This window comes from Oncorhynchus clarkii, chromosome 27 (assembly GCF_045791955.1).
Source record: "Oncorhynchus clarkii lewisi isolate Uvic-CL-2024 chromosome 27, UVic_Ocla_1.0, whole genome shotgun sequence".
In the NCBI taxonomy this organism is placed as follows: domain Eukaryota; kingdom Metazoa; phylum Chordata; class Actinopteri; order Salmoniformes; family Salmonidae; genus Oncorhynchus; species Oncorhynchus clarkii.
The window spans coordinates 39504164-39521142 of NC_092173.1; the positions used below are offsets into that span (position 1 = coordinate 39504164).

Below are 16979 nucleotides of genomic sequence, written 5' to 3' on the forward strand. Positions count from 1 at the left end.
TGTGTTTGGGGTGACATTGTTAACCATATGTTTGGGGTGACAGTGTTAACCATGTGCTTGGGGTGACAGTGTTAACCATGTGCTTGGGGTGACAGTGTGCTTGGGGCGACAGTGTTAACTATGTGCTTGGGGTGACAGTGTTAACCATGTGTTTGGGTTGACAGTGTTAACCATGTGTTTGGGGTGACAGTGTTAACCATGTGTTTGGGGTGACACTGTTAACCATATGTTTGGGGTGACAGTGTTAACCATGTGCTTGGGGTGACAGTGTTAACCATGTGCTTGGGGTGACAGTGTGCTTGGGGCGACAGTGTTAACTATGTGCTTGGGGTGACAGTGTTAACCATGTGCTTGGGGTGACAGTGTTAACCATGTGCTTGGGGTGACAGTGTTAACCATGTGCTTGGGGTGACAGTGTTAACCATGTGTTTGGGTTGACAGTGTTAACCATGTGCTTGGGGCGACAGTGTGCTTGGGGCGACAGTGTTAACTATGTGCTTGGGGTGACAGTGTTAACCATGTGCTTGGGGTGACAGTGTTAACCATGTGTTTGGGTTGACAGTGTTAACCATGTGTTTGGGGCGACAGTGTTAACCATGTGTTTGGGTTGACAGTGTTAACCATGTGCTTGGGGTGACAGTGTTAACCATGTGTTTGGGTTGACAGTGTTAACCATGTGTTTGGGGTGACAGTGTTAACCATGTGTTTGGGGTGACATTGTTAACCATATGTTTGGGGTGACAGTGTTAACCATATGTTTGGGGTGACAGTGTTAACCATTTGTTTGGGGTGACAGTGTTAACCATTTGTTTGGGGTGACAGTGTTAACCATATGTTTGGGGTGACAGTGTTAACCATGTGCTCGGGTTGACCGTGGGTGGAGGGAGGGAGGGAGGGAGTGAGGGAAGGAAGGAGGGGTAGCGGGTTGAATCAGCCTGTTTGTCTTTTGTTGTGTAAAGGTCACTTTTTGTTGTTGCTGTCTTCGTGGACTCTCATTGGTTGGCTGATTTGAATTGTAAGGTGCATGGATCCCTGATGACTGGAGCTGGCAGACTTTGAACTGCCACTGGGGGAATTGTGGGAAGGAAACCACGGAGAGAATCGGCCAGAGCCGTTAGTGTATGTTAACTGTAGGGCACCCTCACTACAAGCCTGTCTTATTCACACTGCACTAGATAATAACACATTTTTTATTATTTATTTCACATTTTGGTTGATTATCTATTCCACTTGCTTTGGCAATGTAAACATATATACATCCCTTTGAATTAAATTGAGTTCCAGACAATGAAATAACTTTAGAATTCAATTTTTGTGGTCTTTTTCTTGAGCTTCAATTTCTAAGACAGATCAGTAGGATTCCGTGTGTAGCAGGCTATTCACCCCCCCCCCTCCCCCCACCCCCTCCATCAGCGACCTAAGGGCAGAAGAGAGAATTTTCAGGAACCCGTTCCAAGAAATCCGTTCCGGGTTTTCACACACTGCCTGGTCTCTAAATGTACTTACGGGTTTGAATGGGGACTTGGTTGGTGGCGGTAGGGTCTTGCTCGGGACAGTTGGGCACTCCCTTCGCTACTAGAGGGGAACAGGATATTATTGATGTGCTTCATGACATGGAAGACAGGAACCTGAAGGAATAATATTGTGTTCAATAGATGTTAATATTTTATTAGAAGTTGATTCTGGTAAAATCGGACTAACGTAAGTACCTATTTATTTTATTTGTTGGACTAGCTGATACATTTGATGGAAAAATCAATGTGGCATATGCTGCATGTGTTCTTGGCACAACGTCAAGTGACCATGTTGTCGTTGACAATGTTAAAGTTGCAAGATTGTTTTCATGAGATGAGCTCGCGCAAGAAGGCGACAGCAGAAGGAACCAATGAACTTGCTGACCAATGCGCCTGCCCTCGTTTTTTGAGTTAGGCTACTGTTGTTACCACATAAAACAATGTCAGTCTTATGTTTTGAATAGGCTGTCGATACAATGTTTTGTCACAATTTGTCTTATATGCCCAGCGAGTTTTTAAAATAGTTTTGTGGTTCATTAGAAAGACACTACAATAGGATATGTATGAAGACTTTATTGCGTGTCTTACATTTAAAGTTTGTGATTAGGCTGTGATTTTCTTTTTACTATTACACATTTTAGGCTACGTTCTTTCTTTGTTGTGCAAACAGCCTAATTAAGTGAGCATTGAAGGCATATGAATAATGTGACATCAAAATCATGAATTAATCTGCAATATTGATACTAACCGAAGTTGTGAGAGTGCTTTATGTATTTTACATAAAAAATAAAAAAAAATTGCGCTTAATGTTCCTTTGCACCAGAATTGGTTGATGGGAATAATAAAGGTCTTTACCATAGCCACGGGAAGTCGGGCTGCTGCAGCTCACTCTGATAAATCGGAAAAAATATATATATTTTAAAATTTCTCACAAAATGAATGATCTAATTCCGTCCCGCCGGTAGCCGTCACATAAAGATTGATACACGGAACTCCCCCTCCGGGCCCTTGGGGATTTTCGGAGAGAGAGTGCACTTTATAAATGAAGTCCCACAGACAAAGCCCCTAAAGTTCACTCCTCACCCGTCCCCCAACCACATTTTGCGGGGTAACCGCAATCTTCACTTTGTCAACTTTGTCAAGCCTACAAGTAGGTAGAGTGATACAGACTTTCTCCCGCCTCTGTAGTCAGTTACTTATTTGTTTCTGAGGAAAAAAACACAAAAAAAACATAAAGTTGGAGCCGTTATAGTTGAAGTTAATCATAAATGACGCTATAGTCCCGGGACGCACTCTGTTTACACTGACTCTTCAGTGAGTCGGTTGGTCAAAGTGTCACGCGAAGAGTCATAAAGATCAGGAGCAATAAAACAGCCCATTAAAGTAACAGGATCAAGCGCTTAGTAGCCCCAGTCTCCCCAGGCATATCCCTCATCTATCAGGCACGGCAGCTCCACTACAGGGATCAGATGACCAAGCCCTGGGTGCCAGTCTGGGTATGCTTCAGTCATGCATGGTTCCTCCTCTGACACAGTGATGATAATGACCTAGATAATGTTGACAGCACCTGTGTTTGTTTTGTTATAGGATATCTTTGTGTTGGGTGTGTTGTTTTACTAGGACATTGAGGTAGACACCGGTGCAGATTATATCTAGGCCTGAATGTGTACAGAACACAAACACACTCAAATGTTATTGTCTGTCTCCTGGACACTTGTGGTGACAGGATGATGGAAAGTGCATCTGTGTAACTCCGTTCAACCCGTCCTCTTTCTCACTCAAGGGAAAACAATCCCACTTGCACAGGAAATGAATTCCCCTCGTGAATAAGTAAACAGTCTTCTCGTTGTCACAGGGATCTGTTGTGTATCTGTGTATATGTGCATGTGTTTGTAGGAGGGTAAAGGGATTTCAGTGTAATGTGAGTGGAGTACTCTGGGTAGCTCAGTTTTCTGGGTGTAGGGTTGGAGTGGAGTACTCTGGGGTGGTTCAGTATGCTGGGTGTAGGGTTGGAGTGGAGTACTCTGGGGTGGAGTGGAGTACTCTGGGTAGTTCAGTTTGCTGGGTGAAGGGTTGGAGTGGAGTACTCTGGGGTGGTTCAGTTTTCTGGGTATAGGGTTGGAGTGGAGTACTCTGGGTAGTTCAGTTTGCTGGGTGTAGGGTTGAAGTGCAAACAATGTCTTTGTTAGTATAGTGAGTGCTAATGAATAATTTAACTATTTCTCTCAGAGGCCTGGAGGAGTAGAGCAATGGAGAGATGGATTTGTGTGGGAAAGGAGGTGGAGAGGACTGGAGGAGTAGATGAATGGAGAGATGGATTAGTGTGGGAAAGGAGGTGGTTCAGTTTGCTGGGTGTAGGTTCGAAGTGGAGTACTCTGGGTGGTTCAGTTTGCTGGGTGTAGGGTTGGAGTGCAAACAATGTCTTTGTTAGTATAGTGAGTGCTATTGAATAATTTAACTATTTCTTTCAGAGGACTGGAGGAGTAGATTAATGGAGAGATGGATCAGTGTGGGAAAGGAGGAGGAGAGGACTGGAGGAGTAGATGGATTAGTGTGGGAAAGGAGGAGTAGAGGACTGGAGGAGTAGATTAATGGAGAGATGGATCAGTGTGGGAAAGGAGGAGGAGAGGACTGGAGGAGTAGATGGATTAATGTGGGAAAGGAGGAGTAGAGGACTGGAGGAGTAGATTAATGGAGAGATGGATCAGTGTGGGAAAGGAGGAGGAGAGGACTGGAGGAGTAGATGGATTAGTGTGGGAAAGGAGGAGTAGAGGACTGGAGGAGTAGATTAATGGAGAGATGGATCAGTGTGGGAAAGGAGGAGGAGAGGACTGGAGGGGGAAGATATTGAGTTGAAGTGAACCCATTTCTTTGTGGGTCCACTGCTGTAGTGTGTCAGTCGAGACGGACAATAATGTGAACTGTAGGGAGACTGTGTGTGTGTGTGGTTGTGTGTGAACTCTAGGGAGACTGTGTGTGTGTGTGGTTGTGTGTGAACAGTAGGGAGACTGTGTGTGGTTGTGTTTGTGAGAGATGGAAATTTAAAAAATTAACAAACACAGTGTGAGAGGAGAGGAGTATGAGGACAGTCAGTCTGTGTGTGTGTTCTCTGTGTCTCTGCCCACTCCCTCCCTAAACACTGCCCAGTGTCCACTCTCTCTTTCTTAACACTGCCCAGTGTCCACTCTCTCTTCCTAAACACTGCCCAGTATCCACTCTCTCTTCCTAAACACTGCCCAGTGTCCACTCTCTCTTCCTAAACACTGCCCAGTATCCACTCTCTCTTCCTAAACACTGCCCAGTGTCCACTCTCTCTTTCTTAACACTGCCCAGTATCCACTCTCTCTTCCTAAACACTGCCCAGTATCCACTCTCTCTTCCTAAACACTGCCCAGTGTCCACTCTCTCTTCCTAAACACTGCCCAGTGTCCACTCTCTCTTCCTAAACACTGCCCAGTATCCACTCTCTCTTCCTAAACACTGCCCAGTATCCACTCTCTCTTCCTAAACACTGCCCAGTGTCCACTCTCTCTTCCTAAACACTGCCCAGTGTCCACTCTCTCTTCCTAAACACTGCCCAGTCGTCTCATAACAGGCCCTCTTTTCCTCTCTCTGACCTCATTTGGGATGTTTAAAAAAATACTAACACAGAGATGAAGATCAATGTTCAGTGAAGAACTGGGACAGCTGGATTCTGACAGTATAACCTGGTTGTCTTTTGTTTAATAAATGGTGTGTTTCTGACGACAGAGACAACTTTCAGAGGGGATAAGGCCTGAACTATTTTTGTTCAATTTTTCTACAGCAGTCTCAGAAATCCCAGACACTCTTGACATTCTCTCAACCAGCTTCATGAGGTAGTCACCTGGAATGCTTTTCAATTAACAGGTGTGCCTTGCAAAGGGTGGCTACTTTGAAGAATCAAAAATATAAATTGTTTAACGCTTTTTTTGGCTACTACATGATTCCATATGTGTTATTTCATAGTTTTGATGTCTTCACCATTATTCTGCAATGTATAAAATAGTAAAAATAAAGAAAAACCCTTTAATGAGTAGGTGTTTCTAAACTATTGACTGGTACTATATATTATTTAGTTAAATATATTTTTTCCTTCTTTATTACATTCCCCTAACCCTACTACCCCGCCTCTAATTGGAGTAAACTAATGGTCAACAATACTTAGGCTTCTATTTCTAGCTTATACGTACTATATCAAATCAAATTTATTGGTCTCATACACATGGTTAGTAGATGTTATTGCAGGTGTAGTGAAATGCTTGTGCTTCTAGTTCCGACAGTGCAGTAATATCTAACATGTAATCTAACAATTCCACAACAACTACCTAATACTCACACATCTAAGTAAATTAATGGAAGATGAATACATAAATATAAATATATGCCCCTTTTTCTTCCAAACATAACAATGGTCATTATGGCCAAACAGTTCTATTTTTGATTCGTCAGACCAGAGGACATTTCTCCAAAAAGTACGATCTTTGTCCCCATGTGTAGTTGCAAACCGTAGTCTGGCTTTTTTATGGCGGTTTTGGAGCGGTGGCTTCTTCCTTGCTGAGTGGCCTTTCAGGTTATGTTGATATAGGACTCATTTTGTACCTGTTTCCTCCAGCATCTTCACAAGGTCCTTTGCTGTTGTTCTGGGATTGATTTTCACTTTTCGCACCAAAGTACGTCAATCTCTAGGAGACAGAATGTGTCTCCTTCCTGAGCGTTATGACGGCTGCGTGGTCCCATGGTGTTTATACTTGCGTACAATTGTTTGTACAGATGAACGTGGTACCTTCAGGCATTTGGAAATTGCTCCCAACGATGAACCAGACGTGTGGAGGTCTAATTTTTTTTATTTTGAGGTCTTGGCTGATTTCTTTTGATTTTTCCATGATGTCAAGCAAAGAGGCACTGAGTTTGAAGGTAGGCCTTGAAATACATCCACAGGTACACCTCCAATTGACTCAAATGATGTCAATTAGCCTATCAGAAGCTCCTAAAGCCAATACATACATTTCTGGAGTTTTCCATGCTGTTTAAAGGCAGTCAACTTAGTGTATGTAAACGCCAGACCCCCTGGAATTGTGATACAGTGAATTATAAGTGAAATAATCTGTCTGTAAATAATTGGAAAAATGACTTATGTCATGCACAAAGTAGATGTCCTAACTGACTTGTGGAGTTGTTGAAAAACACGTTTTAATGACTCCAACCTAAGTGTATGTTAACTTCCGACTTCAACTGTAAATACCTACCGTATAGAGACTGATAAATACAGATAGAAAAGAAAGAAAAAGAAGTCACTTCAACTCAGTTTGACAGAAAATTCACATGGGAGACAAGCCAATACGTTATCTGAATACACACCTGCTATTTACCGCATAGAAGCTAAATATTTTTACGATTTAATTATCCCCTTTTCTTTTATTCCAGGCTATCTAAATATTCCAAACGGAAATACACAATGGACAAAACAAACATTTCAATTTCTCCTCATCACTCAGCCACATAATACCAGGTTATATCTGGTGGTCTGTCTCCTTATCACTCAGCCACATAATGGCCAGGGTATACAGGTATCTGGTGGTCTGTCTCCTCATCACTCAGCCATATAATACCAGGGTATATCTGGTGGTCTGTCTCCTCATCACTCAGCCACATAATGGCCAGGGTATATCTGGTGGTCTGTCTCCTCATCGCTCAGCCACATAATACCAGGGTATATCTGGTGGTCTGTCTCCTCATCACTCAGCCACATAATACCAGGATATATCTGGTGGTCTGTCTCCTCATCACTCAGCCACATAATGGCCAGGGTATATCTGGTGGTCTGTCTCCTCATCGCTCAGCCACATAATACCAGGATATATCTGGTGGTCTGTCTCCTCATCGCTCAGCCACATAATACCAGGGTATATCTGGTGGTTTGTCTCCTCATCGCTCAGCCACATAATACCAGGGTATATCTGGTGGTCTGTCTCCTCATCACTCAGCCACATAATGGCCAGGGTATATCTGGTGGTCTGTCTCCTCATCGCTCAGCCACATAATACCAGGGTATATCTGGTGGTCTGTCTCCTCATCACTCAGCCACATAATACCAGGTTATATCTGGTGGTCTGTCTCCTCATCACTCAGCCACATAATACCAGGGTATATCTGGTGTGCTTTCTGGAATAAGAGCAGGCGTATATCGTTGTAGAAAGGGCAATAGAAGATAAAATATGTTTCCTTCTCTAGTTCTTCGAGGTCACAATAGTTACATAGTCTTTCCTCTTCCGTTTCACCACAATACCTGTTTCAATATGCAGAGGCAATATCCCTGATCTGACCTGTTTCAATATGCAGAGGCAATATCCCTGATCTGACCTGTTTCAATATGCAGAGGCAATATCCCTGATCTGACCTGTTTCAATATGCAGAGGCAATATCCCTGCTCTTACTTGTTTCAATACGCAGAGGCAATATCCCTGATCTGACCTGTTTCAATATGCAGAGGCAATATCCCTGATCTGACCTGTTTCAATATGCAGAGGCAATATCCCCGATCTGACCTGTTTCAATACGCAGAGAAAATATCCCTGATCTGACCTGTGCACAGACGCGAGCTGCCCAGTGACGCAAGCCTACCAGACTAGCTAAATTCCTGTTATGCTTGCTTCGAGGCAAGCAACACTGAAGCATGCACGAGAGAACCAGCTGTTCTGGTTAACTGTGTGATCACATTCTCGGTAGCTGATGTGAACAAAACAGGTCAACATTTAAACAGGTCAACATTCACAAAGCAGCTGGGCCAGACGGATCACCAGGACGTGCACTCAAAGCATGCGTGGACCAACTGTCAATTGTCTTCACTGACATTTTCAACCTCTCCCTGACCGAGTCTGTAATAGCTACACGTTTCAAGCAGACCACCATAGTCCCTGTGCCCAAGGAAGCAAAGGTAACCTGCCTAAATGATTACCGCTCCGTAGCACTCATGTCGGTAGCCATGAAGTGCTTTGAAAGGCTGGTCATGGCTCACATCAACAGCATCCTCCCGAACACCCTAGACCCACTCCCATTCGCATTCCGCCCCAACAGATCCACAGATGATGCAATCTCAATCACACTCCACACTGCCCTTTCTCACCTGGACAAAATGAACACCTATGTGAGAGTGGTGTTCATTGACTACAGCTCAGCATTCAACACCATAGTGTCCACGAAGCTCATCACTAAGCTAAGGACTCTGGTACTTAACACCTCCCTCTGCAACTGGATCCTGGACTTCCTGATGGGCTGTTCCCAGGTGGTAAGAGTAGGCAACAACACATCTGCTACGCTGATCCTTAACACTGGGGCCCCTCAGGGGTGTGTACTTAGTCCCCTCCTGTATTCCTTGTTCACCCACGACTGCGTGGCCAAACACGACTCCAACATCATCATTAAGTTTGCTGAGGACACAACAGTGGTAGACTTGATCACCGACAACAATGAGACGGCCTATAGAGAGGAGGTCAGAGAACTGGCAGTGTGGTGCCAGGACAACAAGACAAAAGAGCTGATCTTGGACTACAGGAAAAGGTGTGCCAAACAGGGCCCCATTAACATTGACAGGGCTGTAGTGGAGTGGGTTGAGATTTTCAAGTTCCTTGGTGTCCAAGGAACTATCATGGTCCAAAAATACCATGACCGTCGTGAAAAGGGCACGACAAAAACAAAGGTTCTACAGCTGCACCATCGAGAGCATCTTGACTGGTTGCATCACTGCCTGGTATGGCAACTGGTCGGCATCTGACCGTAAGGTGCTACAGAGGGTAGTGCGAACGGCCCAGTACATCACTGGGGCCAAGCTTCCTGCCATCCAGGACCTAGATAATAGGTGTCAGAGGAGAGCCTATACATTTTTTTGTCAGAGACTCCAGTCACCCAAGTCATAGACTGTTTTCTTTGCTATCTCACTGCAAGCAGGATTGGAGCACCAAGTCTCGGACCAAAAGGCTCCTCAACAGCTTCTACCCACAAGCCATAAGACGACTGAACAATTAACAAAATCCCCACCAATTTACATTAACCCCCCCCTCCCTTTTGTACACTGCTGCTACTCGCTGTTTGTTATCTATGTTTACTCACTCCGCCCCACCAACATGTACAGCTTACCTCAACTAACCTGTACCCCCGCACAATGACTAGGTACCGGTGCCCCTGTACAGTGCTTTGCGAAAATATTCACCCCCCTTGGTGTTTTTCCTATTTTGTTGCATTTTTTATTTTGTTGAATTTCATGTAATGGACATACAGAAAATAGTCTAAATTGGTGAAGTGAAATGTTTTTTTTTCGCCAAAAATACATTTAACAAAATGGCAAAGTGGTGCGTGCATAAGACCTGGTGCAACCAATTACCTTCTGAAGTCACATAATTAGTTAGATTGCACACAGGTGAACTTTATTTAAGTGTCACGTTATCTGTCACATGATCTCAGTATACATACACCTGTTCTGAAAGGCCTCAGAGTCTGCACTACTAAGCAAGGGGCACCACCAAGCAAGCGGCACTATGACGACCAAGGAGCTCTCCAAACAGGTCAGGGACGAAGTTGTGGAGAAGTACAGATCAGGGTTGAGTTATAAAAAAATATCTGAAACTTTGAAATCCCACGGAGCACCATTAAATCCATTATAAAAAAATGCAAAGAATGTGGCACCACAACAAACCTGTCAAGAGAGGGCCGCCCACCAAAACTCTTCGACCGGGCAAGGAGGGCATTGATCAGAGAGGCAACAAAGAAACCAAAGATAACCCTGAAGGAGCTGCAAAGCTCCACAGCAGAGATTGGAGCATCTGTCCATAGGACCACTTTAAGCCGTACACTCCACAGAGCTGGTCTTTATGGAAGAGTGGCCAGAAAAAAAGCCATTGCTTGAAGTAAAAAATAAACAAACACGTTTGGTGTTTGCCAAAAGGCATGTGGGAGACTCCCCAAACATATGGAAGGAGGTACTCTGGTCAGATAAGACGCTCACCTTCCTACAGGACAATGACCCTAAGCATACTGCTAAAGCAACACTCGAGTGGTTAAAGGGAAAACATTTAAATGTCTTGAAATGGCCTAGTCAAATCCCAGACCTCAATTGAATTGAGAATCTCTCTCTCTCTGTGTGTGTGTGTGTGTGTGTGTGTGTGTGTGTGTGTGTGTGTGTGTGTGTGTGAGCACATACTCAGGGGAGACAGATGCTCTCTTTGTGTGTAATTTTGATGTGATGGCCAATCTAATTTAGACACACAGACACTTTTAACGACGCTGGACTGAGCGCTGGCAAAGCCCATCGATCACCTTTTGATTTATTGAGTTATCTCAAAAACCACAGATGGTGTTTCAGTTTGGGATGAAATCAGAAGCACTTTGGCACTCTCTGTGTGTGTGTGTGTGTGTGTGTGTGTGTGTGTGTGTGTGTGTGTGTGTGTGTGTGTGTGTGTGTGTGTGTGTGTGTGTGTGTGTGTGTGTGTGTGTGTGTGTGTGTGTGTGTGTGTGTGTGTGTGTGTGTTTGTGTGTGTTTGTGTGTGTGTTTGTGTTTGTGTGTGTGTGTGTGTTTGTGTTTGTGTGTGTGAAAAAAGAAAGAAAGACAGGACTGAGGAGAGAGATAGAGAATGAAATGAGGTGAAAACAGAATAGAAAAACCCCTGTAGTATAGAAAAACCCCTCTAATTAAGAAAAACCTCTCTATTTTAGAAAAAAACCTCTAGTATAGAAAACCTCCTCTAATATAGAAAAAGCTATTGGTGAGCAAAGAGTAGCCTAAAAGAGAAACAGTCAATCGTCAATCGTTGACCAGTCTAACTCTGTGGATGCTCACTGATGGTTGTATCAAAGAGTTTATAGTGCCCATCACAGTCACTGATTAACAGTGAAGTTAAATAGGGAAGCACCTCACTACCCCAGGCCTTTCCTGCCACATCACAGAGGATCTGATATCATATCATGCTAGTACTGTGGTGTGTACAGCTGATGGCCAGCCAGAGGAGGTTGACCATCCCCATCTCTTTTAACCTCTTAAAATGAATGGCAAAAATGTAGATTTCTATCTCAGTAGACGTACCCAAAAGTAATAGCTTTAAATGAGCAGTTATATGATAAGGACATGCATAAACTTGGTATCATTAGAAAGAAAACATCTGGGACATTATAAGGAAATGGTCAGAACATAGATAGGAATGGCACAGTTCAGAAGACACAGGATCAAATACAAAGTAACCGTTTCGTTATTCTTTTTTTGAATTCCCCACCACAACAAGAACTGATGCTTTAGTCAGGGGTGTCAGGTGTGGTCCAGGGACATCTCCAAGTGTTCACTCAACCTCTCCGATGTGTCCTAAGTAGAGGTCGACCGAGTATGATTTTTCAATGCCGATATCGATACCGATTATTTGTTTAAATATTTTTTTATTTGTAATAATGACAATTACAACAATACTGAATGAACACTTATTTTAACTTAATATAAAACATCAATAAAATCAATTTAGCCTCAAATAAATAATTAAACATGTTCAATTTGGTTTAAATAATGCAAAAACAAAGTGTTGGAGTAGAAAGTAATATGTGCCATGTAAAAATGCTAACGTTTAAGTTCCTTGCTCAGAACATGAGAACATATGAAAGTTGGTGGTTCCTTTTAACATGAGACTTCAATATTCCAAGGTAAGAGGTTTTTAGGTTGTAGTTAATATAGTATTTATAGGACTATTTCTTTCTATACCATTTGTATTTCATATACCTTTGACTATTGGATGTTCTTATAGGCACTATAGTATTGCCAGTGTAACAGTATAGCTTTCGCCCCCCTCCTCGCCCCTACCTGGGCTCGAACCAGGAACACATCGACAACAGCCACACTCGAAGCATCGTTACACATCGCTCCACAAAAGCCACGGCCCTTGCAGCGCAAGGGGAATAACTACTCCAAATCTAAAAGCGAGGGACGTTTGAAACAGTATTAGCGCACACCCAGCTAACTAGCTAGCCATTTCACATTGGTTACACCAGCCATTAGGCTGATAGGCTTGAAGTCATAAACAGCGCTGTGCTTGCGAAGAGCTGCTGGCAAAACGCACGAAAGTGCTGTTTGAATGAATGATTACAGGCCTGCTGCTTCTCAGTCAGACTGCTCTATGAAATCAGACTTAATTATAACATAATAACACACAGAAATACGAGCCTTTGGTCATTAATATGATCGAATCCGGAAACTATCATTTCGAAAACAAAACGTTTATTATTTCAGTGAAATACAGAACCATTCTGTATTTTATCTAACGGGTGGCATCCCTAAGTCTAAATATTCTTGTTACATTGCACAACCTTCAATGTTATGTCATAATTACGTAATATTCTGGCAAATTAGTTCGCAATGAGCCAGGCAGCCCAAACTGTTGCATATACCCTGACTCTGGGTGCAATGAACGCAAGAGAAATGTCACAATTTCACCTGGTTAATATTGCCTGCTAAACTGGATTAGTAGTTATAACTAGTTATTATGATTGATTGTTTTTTATAAGTTAAGTTTAATGTTAGCTAGCAATTTACCTTGGCTTCTACTACATTTGCGTAACATGCAGGCTACTCGTGGAGTGCAATGGTTAGAGCGTTGGACAAGTTAACTGTGCAGTTGCAAGATTGGAACCCCTAAGCTGACAAGGTGAAAATCTGTCGTTCTGCCCCTGAACAAGGCAGTTAACCCACAGTTCCTAGGCAGTCTTTGAAAATAAGAATGTGTTCTTAACTGACTTGCCTAAATGAAAGTAAGTCAACTAAGTTAAATAAAAGGTATAAAACGTTTATTTATTTATTTAAATAATCAGAAATCGGCGCCCAAAAATACCAATTTCCGATTGTTATGAAAACTTGAAATCGGCCCTAATTAATCGGCCATTCCGATTAATCGGTCGACCTCTAGTCCTAAGTATGTCAATTAGGTCATTCCATTGCTATTACACATTGAATATGCCTAAAAGTCACTATAAAAACACAATTTCTGCAATATAAACCTCTCTCAAACATTGTGGTGGTGTCAGGGGACATCCAGGGGACATTCAAGTGCCCTTTCAACCTCGCCAAGGTGTCCACATGGGGTAATACCACTGCTATTACACATTGAATAATCCTAAAAGGTATTGGTCCCACATTAATAAGAACTATTAGCAAGAAAAATAATGAAGACACATATGCATTATAAGTGTAACCGGGCTTGAGTCTTGCGAAATGATCATATACTGGGGACTCCACTAGTCAACCTTCGCCAGTCCTGCTACCTTTGCCAGTCTTGATACAACTTTGCCAGTCTTGATACCTTTGCCAGTCTTGCTACCTTTGCCAGTCTTGATACCTTCGCCAGTCTTGATACCTTCGCCAGTCTTGATACCTTTGCCAGTCTTGCTACCTTCGCCAGTCTTGATACCTTCGCCAGTCTTGATACCTTCGCCAGTATTGATACCTTTGCCAGTCTTGATACCTTCGCCAGTCTTGATACCTTCGCCAGTCTTGATACCTTCGCCAGTCTTGATACCTTTACCAGTCTTGTACCTTCGCCAGTCTTGATACCTTCGCCAGTCTTGATACCTTCGCCAGTCTTGATACCTTCGTCAGTCTTGCTACCTTCGCCAGTCTTGATACCTTCGCCAGTCTTGCTACCTTTGCTAGTCTTGATACCTTTGCCAGTCTTGATACCTTCACCAGTCTTGATACCTTCGCCAGTCTTGATACCTTCGCCAGTCCTGATACCTTCGCCAGTCTTTATACCTTCGCCAGTCTTGGTACCTTTGCCAGTCTTGCCACTTCGCCAGTCTTGATACGTTAACCAGTCTTGATACCTTCGCCAGTCTTGATACCTTCGCCAGTCTTGATACCTTTGCCAGTCTTGATACCTTCGCCAGTCTTGCTACCTTCGCCAGTCTTGATACCTTTGCCAGTCTTGCTACCTTTGCTAGTCTTGATACCTTCGCCAATCTTGATACCTTCGCCAGTCTTGATACCTTTGCCAGTATTGATACCTTCGCCAGTCTTGCTACCTTCGTCAGTCTTGATACCTTTGCCAGTCTTGCTACCTTTGCTAGTCTTGATACCTTCGCCAGTCTTGCCAGTCTTGATACCTTCGCCAGTATTGATACCTTCGCCAGTCTTGCTACCTTCGCCAGTCTTGCTACCTTTGCCAGTCTTGATACCTCTGCCAGTCTTGATACCTTTGCCAGTCTTGATACCTTCGCCAGTCTTGCTACCTTCGTCAGTCTTGATACCTTTGCCAGTCTTGCTACCTTTGCTAGTCTTGATACCTTCGCCAGGCTTGCCAGTCTTGATACCTTCGCCAGTCTTGCTACCTTCGCCAGTCTTGCTACCTTCGCCAGTCTTGATACCTTTGCCAGTCTTGCTACCTTCGCCAGTCTTGATACCTTTGCCAGTCTTGCTACCTTCGCTAATCTTGATACCTTCGCCAGTCTTGATACCTTCGCCAGTCTTGATACCTCCGCCAGTCTTGATACCTTCGCCAGTCTTGATTCCTTTGCCAGTCTTGATTCCTTTGCCAGTCTTGCTACCTTTGCTAGTCTTCATACCTTCGCCAGTCTTTATACCTTCGCCAGTCTTGATACCATGGTGACATGCTTCCAATGCATTGCTGTAAGATACACATCACATTCTTCGCCCGGGTGTCCAGGTTGCTGGCAGCATCTGTGTTTGGCTCATGGAGGAAATTCTCAAAGGCCTCTTTCTCTGTGCCCCATCCATCTCTCCTTAACCCCATATAATATTTTTGTTTTACACATATTTAACCCCTTATTTTGGATGGCACAAAACTACCTCCATACTTCCATTCATTTGTATGGGTTACCTTCAGATGCAGGTTTAATATCTATATATATCCATACTTCCATTAATTTGTATGGGTTACCTTCAGATGAAGGTTTAATATCTATATATATCTCCATACAGGTTTAATATCTGTATAAACTTTTCAGGGCCCTGTCTTTCAAAGATAATTTGTAAAAATACAAATAACTTCACAGATCTTCATTGTAAAGGGTTTAAACACTGTTTCCCATGCTTGTTCAATGAACCATAAACAATTAATGAACATGCACCTGTGGAACGGTCATTAAGACACTAACAGCTTACAGACGTTAGGCAATTAAGGTCACAGTTATGAAAACTTAGGACACTAAAGAGGCTTTGTAACTGACTCTGAAAAACACTGAATGAAAGATGCCCAGGTTCTCTGCTCAACTGTGTGAACGTGCCTTAGGCATACTGAAAGGAGGACCAATACCATCTACTGTACCAATACCATCTACTGTATCTTGCCTATGCCGCTCTGTACCATCACTCATTCATATATCTTTATGTACATATTCTTTATCCCCTTACACTTGTGTCTATAAGGTAGTAGTTTTGGAATTGTTAGCTAGATTGCTTGTTGGTTATTACTGCATTGTCGGAACTAGAAGCACAAGCATTTCACTACACTCGCATTAACATCTGCTAACCGTGACAAATACAATTTGATTTGATTTGATTTGAGATGTGGCCAGGGCAATAAATGGCAACGTCTGTACTGTGAGACAGCGCTACAGGGAGACAGGACGGACAGCTGATCATCCTCGCTGTGGCAGACGTGTAACAACACCTGCACAGGGTTGGTACATCCGGACATCACACCTGCGGGACAGATACAGGATGGCAACAACAACTGCCCAAGTTACACCAGGAACTCACAATACCTCCATCCGTATGTAACAGTATAGCTTCCATCCCTCTCCTTGCCCCAACCTGGGCTCGAACCAGGGACCCTCAGCACACATCAGCAGCTGCTTCCCACGAAGCATTGTTATCCATCACTCCACAAAAGACGCGGCCCTTGCTGAGCAAAAGGAACAACCACTTTAAGGTCTCAGAGCGAGTGACGTCACCGATTGAAACGCTATTAGCGCGCACCCCGCTAACTAGCTAGCCATTTCACCTCGGTTAAACTCACCCCCCCTTTTGACCTCCTCCTTTTCCGCAGCAACTAGTGATCCGGGTCAACAGCATCAATGTAACAGTATAGCTTCCGTCCCTCTTCTCACCCCAACCTGGGCTTGAACCAGGGACCCTCTGCACACATCAGCAACTGCCTCCCACGAAGCATCGCTACCCATCGCTCCACAAAAGCCGCAGCCATTGTAGAGCAAGGGGAACAACTACTTCAAGGTCTCAGAGCAAGTGATGTCATCGATTGAAACGCAATTAGCGTTCACCCCGCTAACTAGCTAGCCATTTCACATTGGTTACATGTACTCAAACTGTCCACAATAGGCTGAACTGAGGGCTTATAGGCCTGTTGTAAGGCAGGTCCTCACCAGACATCACCGGCAACAACGTCGCCTATGGGCACAAACCCACCGTCTGTGCTCTTCACTGACGAGTCACGGTTTTGTCTCACC

General features: G+C 43.6%; 1 protein-coding gene across 1 annotated transcript in view; it reads left to right on the forward strand.

Moving 5' to 3' along the window:
• The first annotated feature begins 1570 nt into the window (after window positions 1-1570).
• Window positions 1571-16979, forward strand: part of LOC139385785 (1-phosphatidylinositol 4,5-bisphosphate phosphodiesterase eta-1-like) — a 62879-nt gene continuing 47470 nt past the window's right edge. The window contains exon 1 of the mRNA XM_071131035.1: window positions 1571-1701. The gene's annotated coding sequence lies outside the window, so the exon portion shown is untranslated. The remainder of the gene's footprint in view (window positions 1702-16979) is intronic.